Raw genomic sequence first — 18,487 nt, 5'->3', positions numbered from 1 at the left:
TCCCCTGCAACAAAAATTTCATTTTTTGTGAGATACTCCCAATATGAAATCACATCTAAAAGGATGCAGACCCTGCAATTTTCCTCATTAGAGCCCTGCAAGTGCAGCAGCTGTTTGATAATTATGAAACCACTCCCATTAGACTCACTGAGAACAGGGGCACAGAGAAACACACAGGGATTTCTTCAGAATAACAAAAAGGTAGGAATCTGCAACAAAGTTAGTTAAAATCCTTGTAATGTACATAGATCACCCAGAGGGGAATATTTTTTTTTTTTTTTATTAACAAAAGTGGAGTCACCCTTCCAAGAGGAACAACCCTATCCATTATTTTTTATATATCACTTGCCTTTGTTGCTCCTTTTTGCCTCCTGTACATATTTTCCAGTCCAGCAAATCTTGAATTAACCTTTTCTCACCTCTGCTCCCACATCACATCCTGTGTTGCAATCTTGAATCAGGAACTAACTGTCTTTTCCTCATTTGCACAACCAACCTCCATTGGCCTGCAGGCTCAAAATAATGTAATACTTTGACACAGCCTCCTGGGATGTGTGACATACAGTGGTGTATTTAGGTTTTGTGCTGCCCTAGGCCTGACTAAACTTGGGCACCCCCTAGCAGTGTGACCGCTTTATGGGGGTACCAGACTGATTCGCCTGCTGGACCCTGGCCCGGCCCAATTCGCCCCATAAGACTGGCACTTTTCTTTTCGTGGGGGAGCCGGGAGGAGGCTGTTTATTTTTTGTGCAAGGTGCAGCTTTTTTTCTGCCCTCCCTTCAAAGTGCCGCCCTAGGCCTGGGCCTTGTCAGTCTAGGCCAAGATACAGCACTGGTGACATAGATATCCCAAGAGGCTGCACCGGGAGATCATACACCACCCTTACCTAGATAAGGAATCCATAAATGGGGGCTGCAAGTGGCAAAAAAGGTGTTTCCCTAAAAACAATTAAAGACACCATCTTCAAATATGGACTTTTTCTTTGTGATTTTCCTTTGTTTAGATGTTTTTATGCACTCATGTGTTTAATTGATGTTCTTTTTCATGGTGATGGTCATATTACACACATTACAATCACTTGTTGTTTTCTTAAAATATTAAAGTGGTTCTAAAGGCAGAGGGTTTTTTTTTATCTTAAAGTAGAACTATAGGCAAAACTTTTTTTTTTTTCATTTTGGATAGAGTAACGGAGGGTTATAACCTCTGTAAGTTTATTTTTGCCATCTGTGTCCCATTGCAGAGATTTTCCTTTCACTTCCTGTCCCATAACTAAATAGGAAATGAAAGGAAATCCCTGAAAATTAAGAGAATCCATTGGGAACCCCCAGGTCACCAGAACTTGTGTCCACATTGGAAGATTTCCCCTCTTTGACTTATCCAGGGGACAACTCAAAATTTAGGATTTTCTTTTACTTTCACTTTTAATGATAATGGTAAACAGGACAAATAGAGAGGGTGAATCTCCCTAGCAGGGACACAGACAGCAAAAAAAAAAAAAAAAAAAAAAAAACTGATAGGTGTTCTAATCCCTCTCCATTCTATCCAAAACTATATATAAAAAAAAAAAAGTTTTGTCTTTATTTATACTTAAATGCATTCTATGCATTAAGATAAAAACATAGGTCCATCTAGATCTGCCCGGGACTCCCCTCATTGGCTGAGATAGCATCGGGGCATCATTGCCTCCTGCTCCTATCAATCAAAGTCAGTCAGCCAATGAGGAGAGAAAAGGGGGTGGGGCTTGGCTGCAGCTCTGAATGGACACACAGAGCTGCGGCTCAGCTCAGGTGCCCCTATAGCAGGGATATGCAAACTCTGGCCCTCCAGCTGTTGCAGAACTACAAGTCCCATGATGCATAGCAAGACTCTGACAGCCACAAGCATGACCCCCAGAGCCAGAGGCATGATGGGAGTTGTAGTTTTAATACAGCTGGAGGGCCACAGTTTGCATATTCCTGCCCTATAGCAAGCTGCTTGCTGTGGGGAAACAAAACAGGAGGGAGGGGCCAGGAAAGCCGAAGAGGGACCCAAGAAGAAGAGGATTCGGGCTTCTCTGTGCAAAACCATTACACAGAGGAGCTAAGTATAACATGCTTGGTATTTTAACTAAACAAAAAACAGACTTTAGTATCACTTTAGGTTTGTCTTTACTACCTAGGTTGGTGCCTGTTTTCTTTGATATAGCACTACCATTGGGTATTAAGTATTACTTTCAGTGAATTCCCTGTGATAATGTATGTTTGTACACTTAGCCTGGTGTGTCAGAGGGGTTGAGGTTCTTTAAAAGGTCAAGGCAAAGAACAGATGACCCATCCTATCCAGCAGCGCCTACAGGGGTTGCGTTACACCAAGTTAAATTCAGACACTTACACCTCCCATCAATTTAAAAACACCAATACTATTAAAATAAACACTGAAAGATAAGCGCCGGTTCACACTACCGCGACGCTACTTTAGGTGGCGACCTCCGAGGTCGCGGTGCGAGCAGCGCGCCACGACCTCGGAGCAGCCGTAACGGACTTCATAACATTGAAGTCTATGGCGGTCGCCTCCTGGTTGCCCCAAAGAAGCTCCGGACCCTTTTTCTAGGTCGGAGCGACTTGTGTCGCTCCTATTAGAACGGGTCCGTAGCTTCCCTATGGGAGGCGACCTGCGGCGACCTGTGAGGCGACCAGGTCGCCTCACAGCTTGCCCTAGTGTGAACCGGCACTTAATGTTAAAAATAAACTTACCTTATGTAGCACCCTCCTAGGTAGATGCTAGAGAGTGAGTATAGTTTTTGGCTTTGTCTGCCTATCAGAGGAGCAGCAGGCAAATTCTATATTGCTTTCTGCTTAACAGAAAGCAGGATCTGTGAGTTAGGTCTGCTCACGGTGCTCAGTGTGTGATTCATCTGGCCTAGGGAATGTTTCACACCGGTCCAATAGGGAGGCATATTGGACAGTGGAGGAAACCGAACCAATGGATACACAGGCTTTTGATATAGCCCCAGTGATTGGCACAGACTGCTGTCTCAGTGCATTGTGGGGTGTGGTATAAAAGCCAGGAGCACATGTGCTTGGGGTCTTTGGCTGGTGAGCAGAGTCCCAGAGGGAGGGTGAACGCTGTCTCTTCCTCTGCATTGGTGGCACTTGGTCACAGGTAGTCGGCCTGGTGAACCAGTAGGAAGGAGCTGAACCCAGAGGTCCAGGAGAGAAGACTAGAGGGGTTGAGACACTGGAGAACCTGGAAAAACAGTATCATACATACAGGGGATCGTGTCTGAGGGCCTAACCTGTGAGGTGGCCACCCCGAAGTAGAGAAGTCAGAGGACGGGTGTCAGCTAGTGGAATGAAAGGGGGTGCTAGGTGAGTACCCTGAAGATAGTTGCTCAATCAAGTCTTCACTTCAGAGACTTTTCCTTAAATTCATCTGGTGGCAAGGTGAATCTGCAGCTTGGCTGCATCTTCAGATAGGAGTCCTCATCAACTGTGAATAGTTCAATTCTGGAGTATCCCACTCTATTCCTTCTCCCATCCCTATTTACAATAAAACAACAAAAACAACCACAACTGGTAGACTGATTATTGACTGAGTATGTGTTGCAGCAGGGACACTTTCCAGCCATGGAACAAAATAACTACTGGTAGTGGCTACAGCCACCAGCAGTAATCGCATGGAATGTGAATCAACTTGGGTATAATCATAGACGGATGGAATTCTCTGCCTTTCCCGGCCAAATTTTGATCCATGTATGGCTGGCTGTAGAGAGACACTGCAATGATTAAACAAGGGCAATAATGTAATGCAATCACAATGATCAGAATAAAAAACAACCACATACTGCGCTCTATTCTTGGTAACCCTAACTGAGGGGATAATATAACACGCTATGAGCTCAGCAGTCAGTAGTAGCCTACTCTACTCCTTCTGCTGACCAGCTTGATGTGGTCCAAAACATTATGTTGAAGCACTTGGAGTAGTGTTCCTTTAAGAACTGATGCAGGTAATAATATAGTGTTCCTTTGCAGGAAACTCCATTCCTCTATTACGAAGGTGTAGTGCAAGGTTGGCCATCGGCCTCTCACAAGCTTTCTATCCACAACAGGCAAGGTGTCCTCTTCTGTCAATGTCATCAGCATCTGGCTTCTTAGCTGGACAGCTGGCTCCCCCACATCCAGAATTCCCTTCACTGCTCTGGAATCGCTGCTGCTGTCCCCACTGCTCTCAGGTGCCACTCTGTGCTTCAACAAGTCACTGCTGCCCCTCTCTCATCAGGTGCAGCAGGTCTGCCTCAGTCTCTCTGCAGAATGTGTCCTTCTCCTCTCTCACTTTGAGAAAACAGCCGGGAACCACATCATCCTTAGTGTCTCTATGGGAATTATAGTTCAGAACAAAGTTGGAATACTGGATGAGTTTCTTTGTGAACTATATTACCCACAATCCTCCACTTATCTTCTTAAAATTTCCAACAGTTTATGACCTCAGTTTGCACTCTGTGGATGGATGGTGACTGAACACCAGCTACTCTGTATTCTATGACAAGAGTCTCTCCTTTAGCTGTGCTTGTGTGAGAGGCTCCTTGGCAACACATACACAAAGACCCTTTCCTGCTAAAGCTGCAGGCTGGGCTACAAAACTATTCATAGCAATTTGAGAAACCTCCTATATTTTATTTGCAGGTCCATGTTTGGGGACTTTGCACACAGACAGGTGTGTGTTGGACATATGGATATTGTAAAACAGTGAGATTAGGCCCAGATGTGGTGGGACTGTGTTGGGCAGCAATTCCAGTGCAGTCCCACCACATGACAAGGCAAACTACCTTGTCTCCTTATTTGCCCAGTTCACACTGAAAGGTTTCTAAATTAAATGTATTATTATTATTGTAGAATCCTTTGACTTTATGTTGCCGGTAGCCATGCCAGACATGATTTGCCTATGTGAGTAATCCAGTGCCAAGATGAGATAATTGTGAACAGACAGTAGCAGCAGAATTTTGAAGCAACTGTCACACCAAAACCCCCAAACAAGCATGAAGGAAAAAGATAGGTAAATGATAATTCTAACAAACAAAAAAAGAAAAAAAGAAAAGAAAGTATTGATCAAGACACCAGAGTGTTTAAACCACCTAGGACCGGAAGGTTTTACCCCCTTAATGACCAGGCCATTTTTTGCGATACGGCACTGCGTCACTTTAACTGACAATTGCACGGTCGTGCAATGCTGTACCCAAATAAAATTAATGTCCTTTTTTCCCACATATAGAGCCTTCTTTTGGTGGTATTTGATCACCTCTGCGGTTTTTATGTTTTGCACTATAAACAAACAAAGAGCGACAATTCTGAAAATAAAACAATATTTTTTTTATTTTCTGCTATAAAACATTACCATTAAAAAAAACTAAAAAATCTGATGTTTTCATCATTTTAGGCCATTCTGCTGCATATTTTTGGCAAAAAAAAAAAAATCCCAATAAGCCTATCTGCCACAGTATAAGTACGGCGGCTGGTCGGCAAGTGGTTAAGATGTGATTTTGTAAACTGACAATGTAGTCCTGCCATGCCTAGTACCTAGTAATATTAATTTTTAAAATGTTTAACAAATTTTCTGAAATAAGGTCACCCTGTAAGAATAAAGCAAATACTTAACTCTCTTACTGCCTACACCACTGGACACTACTCCATTGTGGAGAAATCATCTGCTGAAGCAGAAATAGAAGCAAGACAGAAGTCTCATTAGTGGAGATCCCAAGATGTCAAAGATACCTTGAGTTAGTAAACTTTTTAGCTACGAAAAATCAAATTGTAATGTTTTTTTTTTTTATGTTTTGACTTTAAATTGTAAATTGCATTTTCAACCTGAACCCAACCAAACCCAACCTTAACCAATGATTTAAATAGGGCAGGAGAGAAGAGGGACCACTGCTTCAGGGCCCATGAGATCACTTGGCCAACCTTTGCCCCCTACCACTCCTTCTTCATTGAAAAAGCCATCAATTTATCAATTTTTTTTTTTTTTTAAATAACAGCCCTCCAGGAGTAAAGACAAAATTATTTTTCTATACATGCTGACCTTATTGGACTTGGGTCATTTAAAAAAAAACTAGGCAATTATGAACATTGTGCCTGCTCAATGAAATGCTCGAAAGGGATGACTTTACTATAACTTTCAACTTGACTTGCAAATCCCACAATAACCCTTGCATGCAGCAATTTCACTTGTAATATTTCCTGACTAGTTTATAGTGACATTTTGTGTGGCCTTAATGCAAACTTGGTGGCCAAGATTCAGGAAATGCTATTATCTAATAATTACCAACCACATTGAGCAGTTCTTCTCCATATTCATGGGTGCCAAATGCAACAATGTGTCCAAGTAAGCTAGCTAAGTGTGTGGCCATGAAGGGAGTTCATTATGTCACTCAGCACTCAGGCCACACCATAGACTTGGCTGGTATGTTGCCATCTTTATAAATGAAGTTCTGGTTTCTAGATTAGAATTGCTTTTTACTGGCTTTCTGGTATATTTTGGCAAATTGAAGCACAAAATTAATTTCATCATTGCTGCTTTTAAAAGTGTTTGTCCTGTGACTAAAAAAGCATAACCCACGTGTGAAAATCAATACAGAGCTTCATCTACCCACCTGCAAAAAGAAATACTAGTATGAAAAATGTGTTTGATTGTACTTGTTTAATTTCTGCTACAAAGTGTGTAAGTACAATATAGCAGTCTGTTCTACTGTATCCTACTGTATCTAAGGAGAAAAAGACTGCAAAATGTCATGACTACCATGCTCATCTAGATTTCTTTTACCTTTCCAGCAGGCAATTGTCCTAAAATAATATTAAACCCTCAATTTATTGGCACTTTCAGCAGATGTATTAACCACTTTAAGACCAGGCCTATTTTTTTTTTTTACATTTGTTCTTTACAAGTAAAAAATCTGTATTTTTTTGCTACAAAATTACTTTGAACCCCCAAACATTTATATATATATATATATATATATATATATATATATATATATATATTAGCAGAGACCCTAGAGGATAAAATGGCGGTCTTAGCAATATTTTATGTCACATTGTGTATTTGCGCAGCAGTTTTCAAACACAATTGTTTTGGGAAAAAATACATTAAAAAACAAGAAAAAAAAAAACAGTAAAATTAGCCCAATTTTTTTTGTATAATGTGAAAAAATGATGTTATGCCAAGTAAATAGATACTTGACATGTCATGCTTTAAAACTGTGGATGCTTGTGGAATGGCAACAAACTAAGGTACTTAAAAATCTCCAAAGGCGATGCTTTAACAGTTTTTAGAGGTTACCTGTCTAAATTTACAGATGAGATCTTGCACTAGAATTATTGCTCTTGCTCTAATGATTGCGCCGATGCCTCACATGTGTGGTTTTAACACACTTACGTTTGCATATGCTGGCGTGACACACGTATGCGTATGCTTCTACACATGGGCTAGAGAAGATGGGGCGCTTTCAATTTTTTTTTCTTATTTATTTTCCTTTTTTATTTTATTTTTACACTGTCAATTAAATTTTTTTTTTGGATCATGTTTATTCCTATTACAAAGAATGTAAGCATCCTTAGCCCTTCCCACCAGGGGAAGACAGTTATTAACGTTAGCGGTTAAAGCAGCTGTTGTACCCAAGTTGATTGATCAATCAACTTGGTACAATCAGCCTGCCCAGAAATGGTTTAAATCATGAACTGGCCAAGATTCGAAACCGTATATGGCTGACCTTATATTCACACGCGTTTCTCTACCAATACAGGCACATTCAATGTAGGGGAGGAGGTTGGGCAGGTGCGGGAGGGGGGTTGGTTGGGTTCCTTTCCCCAGGACAAGCCTTCACAGTCCAAAGGCTGGTTTCTTCCAGTTCCTGCAAACATACACGGCACAAGGACCCAAGGCCCCAGGTCACCTGGGCAAAGCACTTGAGTGTATGATTCAGCACTCACTTTTACCTATTCATAGGCCACAGGGAGGACACTGGGCAAACCACTCTTTACTGTACAGATACGGTAAGGGCCACATTGGTGCTGAGCATGCTTCTCCTTTCAGTCCCCCAGCCCATAAATAGAAGAATGTCCAGCCAGGTTTAAGTAAAAGAATCTTTAAAACTTACTCCAGAGGAGAATATACACCACATTCATTTCAGTTTTAAACAGAAACTTTTCCAGCGCAGCGGCACAAGATTCATCCATTAGGGCAAAATTTTCCCATTTTATTGCCTAATTCTGGTGCTCAATTAGTCTAACTTGAGAAAACTTTTAGCTTGGCTCTCCCAAGTAACACTTTCTCCCATGGGGAGGACATCTTCTCCCAAAAGGGTACTCACAGAGCGTTACGTAGTCCCTAAGTCATTTCAATCAAGAACCCTTCACCACTCACTCCAAGAGCCAAACTCTCTAACCATCTATATATAGCCTATCCTTTAATGCCCATAATGACATGCCAGTATTCAGGCAACAAAAAAGGCAGGACCCCCCCCCCCCCCCTAATAAGAGCCTACAGTCCAATACAGCATTACTGTGTTCTGGAATGTGTTTAGTCCAAAGAAGGAACTACAGCATTAATGTTAGAACTTCTCTCAACACTGGTTCCTAGAACCACTCATGGACCAGAGCACGACTAGAAGAGAAAGATCAACAAAGACACTTGAGTCTCTATTCCCTGAGTCTGCACTACAGAAAGCCCCTCTTACAACTCTTTTAAAGCCATCATAAATTGAAAACATAGCTCACACCAAAATAATTTTAGAAGAAGCAGTCTGTAGCGCACAAAATTTACTGCAGGCTTCTGTGTAGGGGCTTAAATGGAAAAAGGATGCCTCGGGAACTGTGTTTTTCTTTCCTTCTGCTACTGGTCCCTCTCTCTAGCTGTGAAGTCAGATGAGATCAAAGCCGTATACATTTGACACACTGAAACAAGAGGGGAACAAAGTTTGCCCATCTGGACAAGTCATTAGGGGAACCAATTGTCTGGGCACACTCCAAGGCTTAAACCTGTTATTCCTGGATCAAAGCCTTTAGGAATTTTGCTTTGTTTTTATGGAAAAACTATTTCATGCTCTGCTGTGGTTCATTAGTGGCTCTGTAATGTGTGATTCAGCAACTATGGTACTTTCTCACTTCTTCTATATGGTTAGCAGACAGTATTGCGAAATGCAGGCCATGTGTAGATAGCCAAACATATGATATTTTAAATCCCCATACTGTGTTAACATTAGTCACAGGATCTTTAAACTCTCATTTAGAAACCTGTCTGTATACATTTTGTGTGTATAGAAAGCTATGGCATATTAAAGGTTTCTTTGATAACTAGGGGAACTGTCAATCAAAGTTTAGTTTAATATTGTACAGTAATAAGTCAGAACTGCAGATTGCAAGCAACTTGTAATGTGTCACAGCTGTAATTCAATAGTAAGATTATTCACTACTTTTTGTAAACACATTATGTACTATGAGTCAGGCATGACTCAGTCTCTTTTTCATAAGAACTAGTATTTTTTATGTGTCCTGTTCTTAAGAAAATGTAACATGCTCTATTGTAGTTATTTCAAAGTTCTCTTTTGGCACTTTTCCACTGCAAGTACCGGCTCAGCTCTACTCGGCCCTGCTTGGCCCGGTTTGCTTTTCCACCGCTGGTACCGTATGGTACGGTGTTGGAACGGTTCGGTACGGTACGGTATGGTTTGCTTTTCCACTAAAGTAGTACTAAAGTTAAGTGGGTGGGGTAAAAAACGGGGTGGGTGGGATTCTCTGACCAATCAGTGGCTAGTAGTGACTGCATGCAAAGGATTGTGGGATATGGTACAGGGTATGGTACCTCTTGGAACCACAATCGAGGTGGTACTGTTTTTGAGAGCCGTACCGTTCGGTTCCATGTAGTGGAAAAGCGCCGCCATACCGTACCGTACCGAACCGTACCGAACCGTTCCTACACCATACCATGCGGTACCAGCAGTGGAAAAGCACAAAAGCGAGCCGAACCGTTCGGTTCCATGCAGTGGAAAAGCGCCATTAGTGTACAGCTTCTAAAATTGCCTATGTGTTGGAAAACATCCCACCCTGTTCAGGGTTCTCTTAATACTATGTTAGGTCACCATCAGAGGTGCTGCTAGACCCAGGCAACAAAGGTATGTGTCTTTTGTCTCCTGCTTGGTTCTCCAGGCTAGGCATGCCAAATTTGTTGCAGGCAATGTCTGGTGGATTAATCTCACACCTGATGTTGCCTGCAAAATTCCAGTGAAAGTGGTACTTCACAGAGCAATGCCCATGGAGTGGGACACAGAGTATTTCCTTGTGTCTCTTAGCTAAGTTGTCACTAACACTAAACCTGGCCATTCTTTCTTTTACTGATCATCAATGCTATGAAATTTCTGTTCTGAATGATCACCAATTTAGGGGGCAATCTTTCTCCTTCTGATCACCAGCGCTGGGGGTCTTTCTTCCATGAAAACCAATGCAAGTCATTCTTCCTCTCATTGATAGATGCAGTTCACTTCCTGCTGGCACCAACGTATGGGATCATTTTTAATCTAGTTGACCACAAATGTAAGCAAAGATTCTTTCACTGACCACCAATGTAAGGCCCTTTTCACACGGGCGAACCGCCCGACGGAGTCCGTTCTGCTCAGCGGGGGATCGATCCGCTGATACCCGCTGAGCAGGCGGATAACAGCTCCGTCTCTGCTCTGTGTGCAGAGATGGAGGTGTCAGATCCCTGCTGTCCTCTATGGGGAGATTGCATGAAAACGGACCGCCTGTCCATTCTCATCCTATCCCATCCAATCCGATCCTCCAGACGGATGGAAAATAGTGTTTCCATGCGTCTGGATTTCACGGACAGGATCGGATCGGATAGCAGCGGGTGTCAGCGGAGATGTGCCCGCTGACACCCGCTGCCCCATAGGGATGCATAGAGCATCCGATCAGGTCCGCCTGAAAAACTGACAGGCGGATCGGATCAGATCCCCCGTGTGAAAGGGGCCTATGAGGGTATTCTTTCTTTCACTAACACTAATGTACTGTACATGGCAGTATTCGACTGGACTTTGTACAGTTTTCCATCACTAGAGCCTGTAGGTAGACAATCTTCAGCACCCAAAACCAACACCCAAAACCTTCTGGCCATAGATGGATAAAATTTCAAATGAAAATTCTTAGGGAAAGTCTTAGGAAAATGTGTACAAAAATTCTCAGAAAATTTGAATGTCGTTACTTTTAACATCTGATTTTGGAATGAATTGACTGTACTGAAGAAAACCACATACACTATTAGAAATCCAAAAAAGTTGAAAGCCGAAAAAAAAAAAAAAAAACGTTGATTTGTCCCACTAATGCTTAGAGAAATGTACAACTTTTCTTAGAACCTTCTATTTCTAAGAATTTTTGTTTGAATTTCTACCTATCTATGGCCAGCTTTATCGAATCACTTCTTCTACATAGAAAATGTAATTGTCTTATTGGTTATAACCTAGTTTAGAATACTGTAAGGCAGCCTATAGATAAGTCAGTTTTGTTTGTTCAACCCGCTAAGCTATTATATTCTGACAGCTGGGAGACTTCCTTGCCATCAGACTGCACTGATCAGCATTGTAGGCTATAGTCTGCAGCACAGATCGAGCGAGGAAAATCCAACAGGGCGGTTGTACAGAAGTTGATTAGTAGATTGACTTTTGCACAACCTTCCTGCCCATACATAGTTTGAAAACCCTGCTAAACTGATCAAATTTGGATCCATGTATGGCCAGCTTAACAGTTTTTAAATAGGTTTGATAACATTTTTTGCTGATGTTGAGAAAAGAAAATGTGGGCAAACCTGGCTGATAACCATTCAGCGAAAAGCCACCTCTTTCTTTCTGTCACCTGTAGGCATTGCCTACTGTGCCTAATTATAAATCTGACTCTGGAGCCTCATCGAATGATAAATAAAAGAAAAGAGAATCAAGTTTTAAAAGCAAGTGATCAATGACAGCTTCCATGTGTGTCCTGATGGGTTCTTTTTAAATTCTGTGAGATTTAAAAAAACAGCTTCATTACATTTCCAATGACTCATGTCTTTTTTTTTTCCCTGCAGCTGTCATTCTCTTCCAGTCAAACTCTGGGGGCCAACGCAATTAATGACTGACAGATTACTGAAGGGGGAAGAGTTGCCATAGCACAAAATAAGGTAAGGACTGATACCTGCAGATGGTTAAGGTGCATTTGAAATGATCAACATTCACAGTGTTCTGCCTTGAGTTTACAGGCAAGAGTTTGCATATGTGTCTTTTTACAAGCTCCTTACATCTTTTATATGCCTAACACAGCAGTGTTGGGGGGGGGGGTTCACAATCTGAGATCATTCTGTTCACGAAGAATCCAAAAAAGTAGACCGCACTCAGGAACTTCCTGAGTGCGGTCTACTTTTTTGGATTCTTCATAGCTTGGACGGCGGATCTGACCAGCACCACCCATTGAACTGACACCTGAGCGGCTCTGCTCTTTGTTGCCATCATTCTGTTCACCTCAATACATATGCAGCTAACTTCACCAATCTAATTGAATGGGGTGCAGAGGATGTTAAGAGGAGTCAGAAGACTCTTTATAGTTCAACAAACATGAAATATTCACTCGTTTCTCCTGTTTGCTGGTCTGTACAGTTATACAGTCATATAAATGTATAGCAGGCAGCATGCTACCTCTTTTAGCACATTCCAGCTGTAGTTTTTTTTTGTGCTGGATGCAAAAGGCTGAGCTTTAACAACAGGACAGCATCATTCAAGGGTGCCAGGGGTTGGATGATGTCTAAAAAAGGCCCCGAATATAGGATGTTTGCTTTTTGACATTTGATGTTGCACCATAAAGCTAATGAACAGTCTAATTTTCTATTTCGTTATTTCCTTCCCTGATCTTTAAATGGATTTGTGCTACACTCAATGCTGCAAGGCACTAGATGCAAATATTTTATCACAGAGATTACTGCTTTCCATGGTAAACTAAAGTCCTTAGTAATACTTTTTCATTCAAATTATTTCAGAAGCATCTGATAATCTACTACCAAATGAATACAACCAAATATTGTTTGGTTTAATTCAGAATTTTAGACCCTGTAAGCCTAGGTTCACATTGTAGCGGGTGCGGGATTGCATGTTAGGCCCCTCTCACACTTGTGCAACTTGTCATGCAACTTTGGACATCAAAGTTGCACGACATGCCGTTCCCCATGTTTTCCAATGATACCCATTCATATATGCGCAACTTAAAGTTGCAGCAACTTCAAAGTAGTTCATGCACTGGTCCGAAGTTCATGCAACTTGAGGGCCATAGACTTCAATGTTAACCCTCAGAAGTTGCATGAAAGTCATCTCTGAATGTTATACAATGCAACTTGTGTGCAACAGTTGTCCATTAATACTGGTAAAAGCCAAAGTTGTATCCAGGTTGCACCCATCCAAAATTGTGTCAAAGTTGCATCGAAGTTGTGTCAAAGTTGCATCAAAGTTGCACCAAAGTTGCATCAAAGTTGCACCAAAGTTGAACCAAAGTTGCACTCCAAAGTCGGCGCAACTTTGGAGTCATACAAATATGAAAGGGGCCTAGATCGCACATGTTCTTGCACCCCCAGACACTCTCAGCCAAAATGAGATGCTCTGTAGCAGAAGAGCAGGGGTGCCAATAATTGAATAAATAAAATGGCACCCCCATGATTTAGAAAGCATGGCACGTTTTCAGGTTCTTGAAACCCAGTGGTGCCAAGGTGTGTATTGTAGGCAATAGTGAAAAAGCTGTATGCAGCAAGGCAGCAGTATAGAACATGGTAGATTACAGCAGCAGCACAATGAGATGCAGTATTCCCAGGCTGCTCCAATAAGCATTGATTGTAGGTAGTGGCAAACAAGCTGAATATATCAAGGCAGCGGTAGATGTTAGTAGATGGGGCCATACACACCACTATGTGTGAGTCGAGTACATGTAAACGCATGTGGGTTGCTGTGTGTTGGCATGCTGCATTGCTGTGGTTTTTAACATGTGTCCTATGCTTTAATATTATTTATGTATTATTAACCCTCAGAAGTTGCATGAAAGTCATACCTGAATGACTATTATATATTATTTTTTTTAATTATTACGTAAGCTGTATTTGTAAAGAAAACTTCAACTGACTGTTTTGACTCTTGCATTTAAAGTGGTTGTAAACCTCAGACATTAAATATGAACAAAGCATATCCCTCTATAGTGTGTGGTTCTCTCAAATAAGAGCACTAAGTGCCATTTCTGTCTGCTGCTTTGTTCCTCTGCTATCAGTATGAGTCATTTATTACAAGTTTTGCTGACACCAAGAGAAAAATGGTAACAGGGAAGGGACCTCCAGCCAAATGACAACCTGATCTGCATGTTATTTCCCTACAATTAGCTCTCAGATATCTCCTCACTGAGCTCAGCAGAGTGTATTTTTTTCTAAACTCTCAAACAAGCTGCAAATCCTGCACTTTGAACAGAAGAAAAGACTGCAGATGGACAGGTACAATTCATGTAGGAGAATTTGTTTCATCTCAGTGTATTACCTGAGGCCAGTCTCTTCATTTAGCATATGTAAGGGTTTACAACCACCTTACAAATATGGATATACACTGCTTTAAATCCAGTAATGCGCTGTCTCTGCTCTGCACATGCTCAGTTGCTCTCTATTCTTGGCACTGTGCCTAAAATCAGAGCCACTAGAACCCTATCAATTGACAGCTTTCAGATTTACTGTTGGTAAAAGGAATAAAAAGCAACAGGTATGACACAGACTGTGCAGAGGGAACATAAACTAGAGAGGGAGGGAGAACACTTTACTGCCAGGGAGACACAAAAAAGAGTGTTACTAAAACTACAACAGTAAAATTAGTCTATATATGCAGTAAAGCATGCTTGTTATACTCACTTTGGAAGCTAAAGGGTTAATCTTCTGCATTGTGTAAAAAGGCTGTTAAATTTTGTCTTCTCTGATCCTCCCCTTCTTTTATTGTCCCCAATCCATCTGCTGATAGTACAAAGCCTTGAAGGCACATGCTCAGATTTGTGTGATTTTAGCCTCATAGGACAGTCAGAGGAGAATGAAAACTCCTCCTATAAGCTTTAACCAGTGTTTGGCCTTACACTAATAGAAGTCACAAGACTGTTATTAACTGCTGATTAGAAAAGTTATTTAGCAGTTTATATTTTCTAAATTAATTGCATTTCCATGTTCTGTGTACTGTTGGAAACCAGGTATAGCAGCTGTCACTAAATGGCGAACCGCAGTCCGTACATGGACCTCCCCCATTTAGCAGCCTGGGTGTCCTCTCCCGAGTGGTATCCTCCTTCCCCCACCGCCCACACTCATCTTTTTGAGCAGATAGAAGGCAGAAGGCTCGGGATGCCTAGGCAGAGGGCAGGACCTACAATACTTTTCATGTTAACAGGCACGTGATTGGTTGCTAGGACTGCCCTAGCACCAAATCACTGGCTTGTTACCTAGACAAGTTAGGCAGAAGTTCTGCTTTCTAGCTGCTGGAAAAGATGAGTGCTGTGCAAGGTAAGGTTGGAAAGAAGAGGACAGTTGTAAATGAGAGGGGAAATGTGATGTAAGGGAAGGGAAATTCACTTAAAGGGGGTTGGGGTGTAAAGCGGACTGGGGTGCAAGTAAAGGGGGCTGTAGCCTGGGGACTAGGGTCCAAAGAAAAGGGACTGTGAAGGGGACTGGGGTGCAAGTAAGGGAGGGATGTGAAGGACTGTGGTGCAAGTAAGTGGGCTGTGAAGAGGATTGGGGTGCATGTAAGGGGAGCTGTAAAGGGGACAGGGATGCAAGTAAGGGGGCTGTGATGGGGACTAGGATACAAGTTAGTTGGCTGTGAAGGGGACTGGGGTGCAAGTAAGGGGGGCTGTAAAGGGGACTGGGGTGCAAGTAAGGAGGGCTGTGAGGGGGATTAGGATACAAGTAAGGGGGGATATAAAGGGGACTGGGGTGCAAGGAAGGGGGACTGGGATTCAAGTAAGAGGCGCTGTGAAGGGGACTGGGGTGCAAGACGGGCTGTGAAGAGGACTGGGTGCAAGTAAGGGGGCTGTGAAGGTGGCTGGTGTGCAAGTGAGGAAGGTTTTGAAGGGGTCTGGGGTGTAAGTAAGGGGTGCTGTGAAGGGGACTGGGATCAGGGCTGCTGTTAGAAATCACGCAGCCCCGTACAGACTACCTGGCAGGGCCCCCCCCCCCAAGAAAATATTAAAGATATATTTAGCTAAAATTACAACAAAATCACTATTAGCAGACACAAATATAACATAACTCGCATAATTCCTGCTAAATCTAAAAAAAAAAAAACGATGTTAAATAAAAAAGATGAGATGAGAAAAATATACAGGCTGGCCGTTGGAGCTCAGTGATCAGAGAGACACAGAGAGAGAGAAACAAAGTTACAATTTACAAATAAACTCCCGAGCAGAGATAAGTTCTGGGAGGGGGGCCCACACAAGGGAGGGGGATTAGTAAAGGACAACTGTCTCTTTCTCAACAGATAAAAGCTGATAGCAGGGAGAGGGACAGATCAGATTCAGGTGCTGGAGGAAGATTTCTGTTTTTGTTGTCCATCACTAATCCCCCTCTCTGTGTGGGCCCCCCTGTGTGCTTGGGCCCCCTACAAGTGGGCTGGTGGTCCCCCCCTATAAGCGGCCCTGACTGGGATACAAGTAAGGTGGGTTGTAAAGGGGACTGGAGGGCAAGGAAGGGGGGCTGGAATTCAAGTAAGAGGGGTCTGTGAAGGGGACTCGGGTGCAAAGAAGGGGCCTGTAATTAGGACACTAATGAAAAGGGGAGAGTGACTGTGATGTGAAGTGGGGCTGAGAATACTGATGTAAAAAGGGGAGGTCTGTGATATAAGGAGGGGTTCTGTGATATGAAGGAGGGACAGAGGACATTGAAGAAAAGGAGGGGCCTTGGTGTAAAGGGGGGGCTATATTGCAAAGGGGCGTGCAATGATGTAAAAAATGTGCTGTAATGTAAAGGGGGCAGTATTGTAAAGGGGGGTGCTGTGATGTAAAGAGGGTGCTGTAATGTAAAGGGTGGCTGTATTTTAAAAGGGTGTACTGTGATATAAATGGGGGCATTGTATTGTAAAGGGGGTGCCATGATGTAAAGAGGGGGATCTGTAATGTAAAAAGGGGCGCAGTGGTGTAAAGGAGGGATTGTGACGTGAAGAGAGCTGTGATGTAAAGGGGAGGACTGATGACACTGATGTAAAGGGGAAAATGTAAAGTATGGTGGTGGTGCTGTGATATGAACAATTTGAGTCAAACAAGAGACTCGGACCTCTGCTGGATGAAAATTTTAATGACCTGACCTCCATGAATTTTTATTCAATACCCCTGAGATATAGTGTATGCAGGGTCCTGAGTTTTGTAACACTTTAAGATTACAAGGATAGTGTCTTATGTTATCTCCCTGACATTCTCGGCTCCATGCACACTGGGCTTAAAAAAACTCGCCAGTTCCCTTAGCAGAAAAAACTTCATAGAGTGTTTTTGTACACAATTTAGGTTAGTTTAGGAGATTTTTCTGCTAGAAAGCTCCAATCAAAAAAGCGAACCAGAAGGGTTTTTTTCCTGCCTCTAGATGCTTAAAATATGCCTGTAATTGTCCTAATGTGCACAGACAGGTAAGATAACATTGAGCTGCTTCTACAGTCAAACCACAAAACTCCTGTAGAAGCAGCGATTTTTAAACCACTGTGCATGGATACTCCTTCATTGTGAACTTGTACACCATAAAGCTTCTATGAGCCTTCCTCCCTAACTGAGCCAAGACATGGTAAAATGGAAATGTACATATTTTAATTGAAGAAAGTGACATATAGCATCCTCCAGCAAAAAGGAACAGGAGCAAGGCTGGAAGTGATTTACAGCATTCACTAGTTTTAATAATATTATAGAATGTATTTTTATTTGTTAAAGAACATTAATTGTTATCAAACTGCTATGGGTAAAGTCTCTGCTTTTTACAATGTATATATCGATCAATGCATACCAGCACATCTGGTGTGAATGTATCTTTAATCCCAATAATAAAACCGATGATGGTTATGCTGTATATAGCAGCTATCGCTATATATGACTATCGTATGCAAGCGCATAGATCTAAATGGGACTGAAAACTTCGCTTTACTCCTAATCTGCACATTTCTTTGGGGTCAGTGACTCAGAAAACATTGAATCCACTGTCTCAGCATGACCGGCAGGAAGCTGTTGTTAACAGAAAGATAGGTCAGTAAAGACATCCTCTATATTTCTGTCTGCATGGGCTTTCGTTAAATTTTAAAAATGTACTGAAAAAAAGCCAGATTGATCCTAATTGGTTACTAGGGAAAACACCTCTTTTTTCGGTAATCCTCCCAAATGGACAAAACAAAAGAAGCAAGGAACAGAGTGAAAATGTCCAAATTTCGAGGGAGGATTTCCATACGCCCATAGTAAGAGAAACACAGGGT

General features: G+C 42.1%; 1 protein-coding gene across 1 annotated transcript in view; it reads left to right on the top strand.

Moving 5' to 3' along the window:
* Window positions 1–18,487, top strand: part of PDGFRB (platelet derived growth factor receptor beta) — a 225,715-nt gene that overhangs the window by 41,397 nt on the left and 165,831 nt on the right. Inside the window, exon 2 of the mRNA XM_082255005.1 lies at window positions 12,085–12,177. The gene's annotated coding sequence lies outside the window, so the exon portion shown is untranslated. The remainder of the gene's footprint in view (window positions 1–12,084; window positions 12,178–18,487) is intronic.

This window comes from Pelophylax lessonae (assembly GCF_965119305.1).
Source record: "Pelophylax lessonae genome assembly, chromosome: 4".
In the NCBI taxonomy this organism is placed as follows: Eukaryota; Metazoa; Chordata; class Amphibia; order Anura; family Ranidae; genus Pelophylax; species Pelophylax lessonae.
This window is presented reverse-complemented; position numbering and strand designations above follow the sequence as displayed.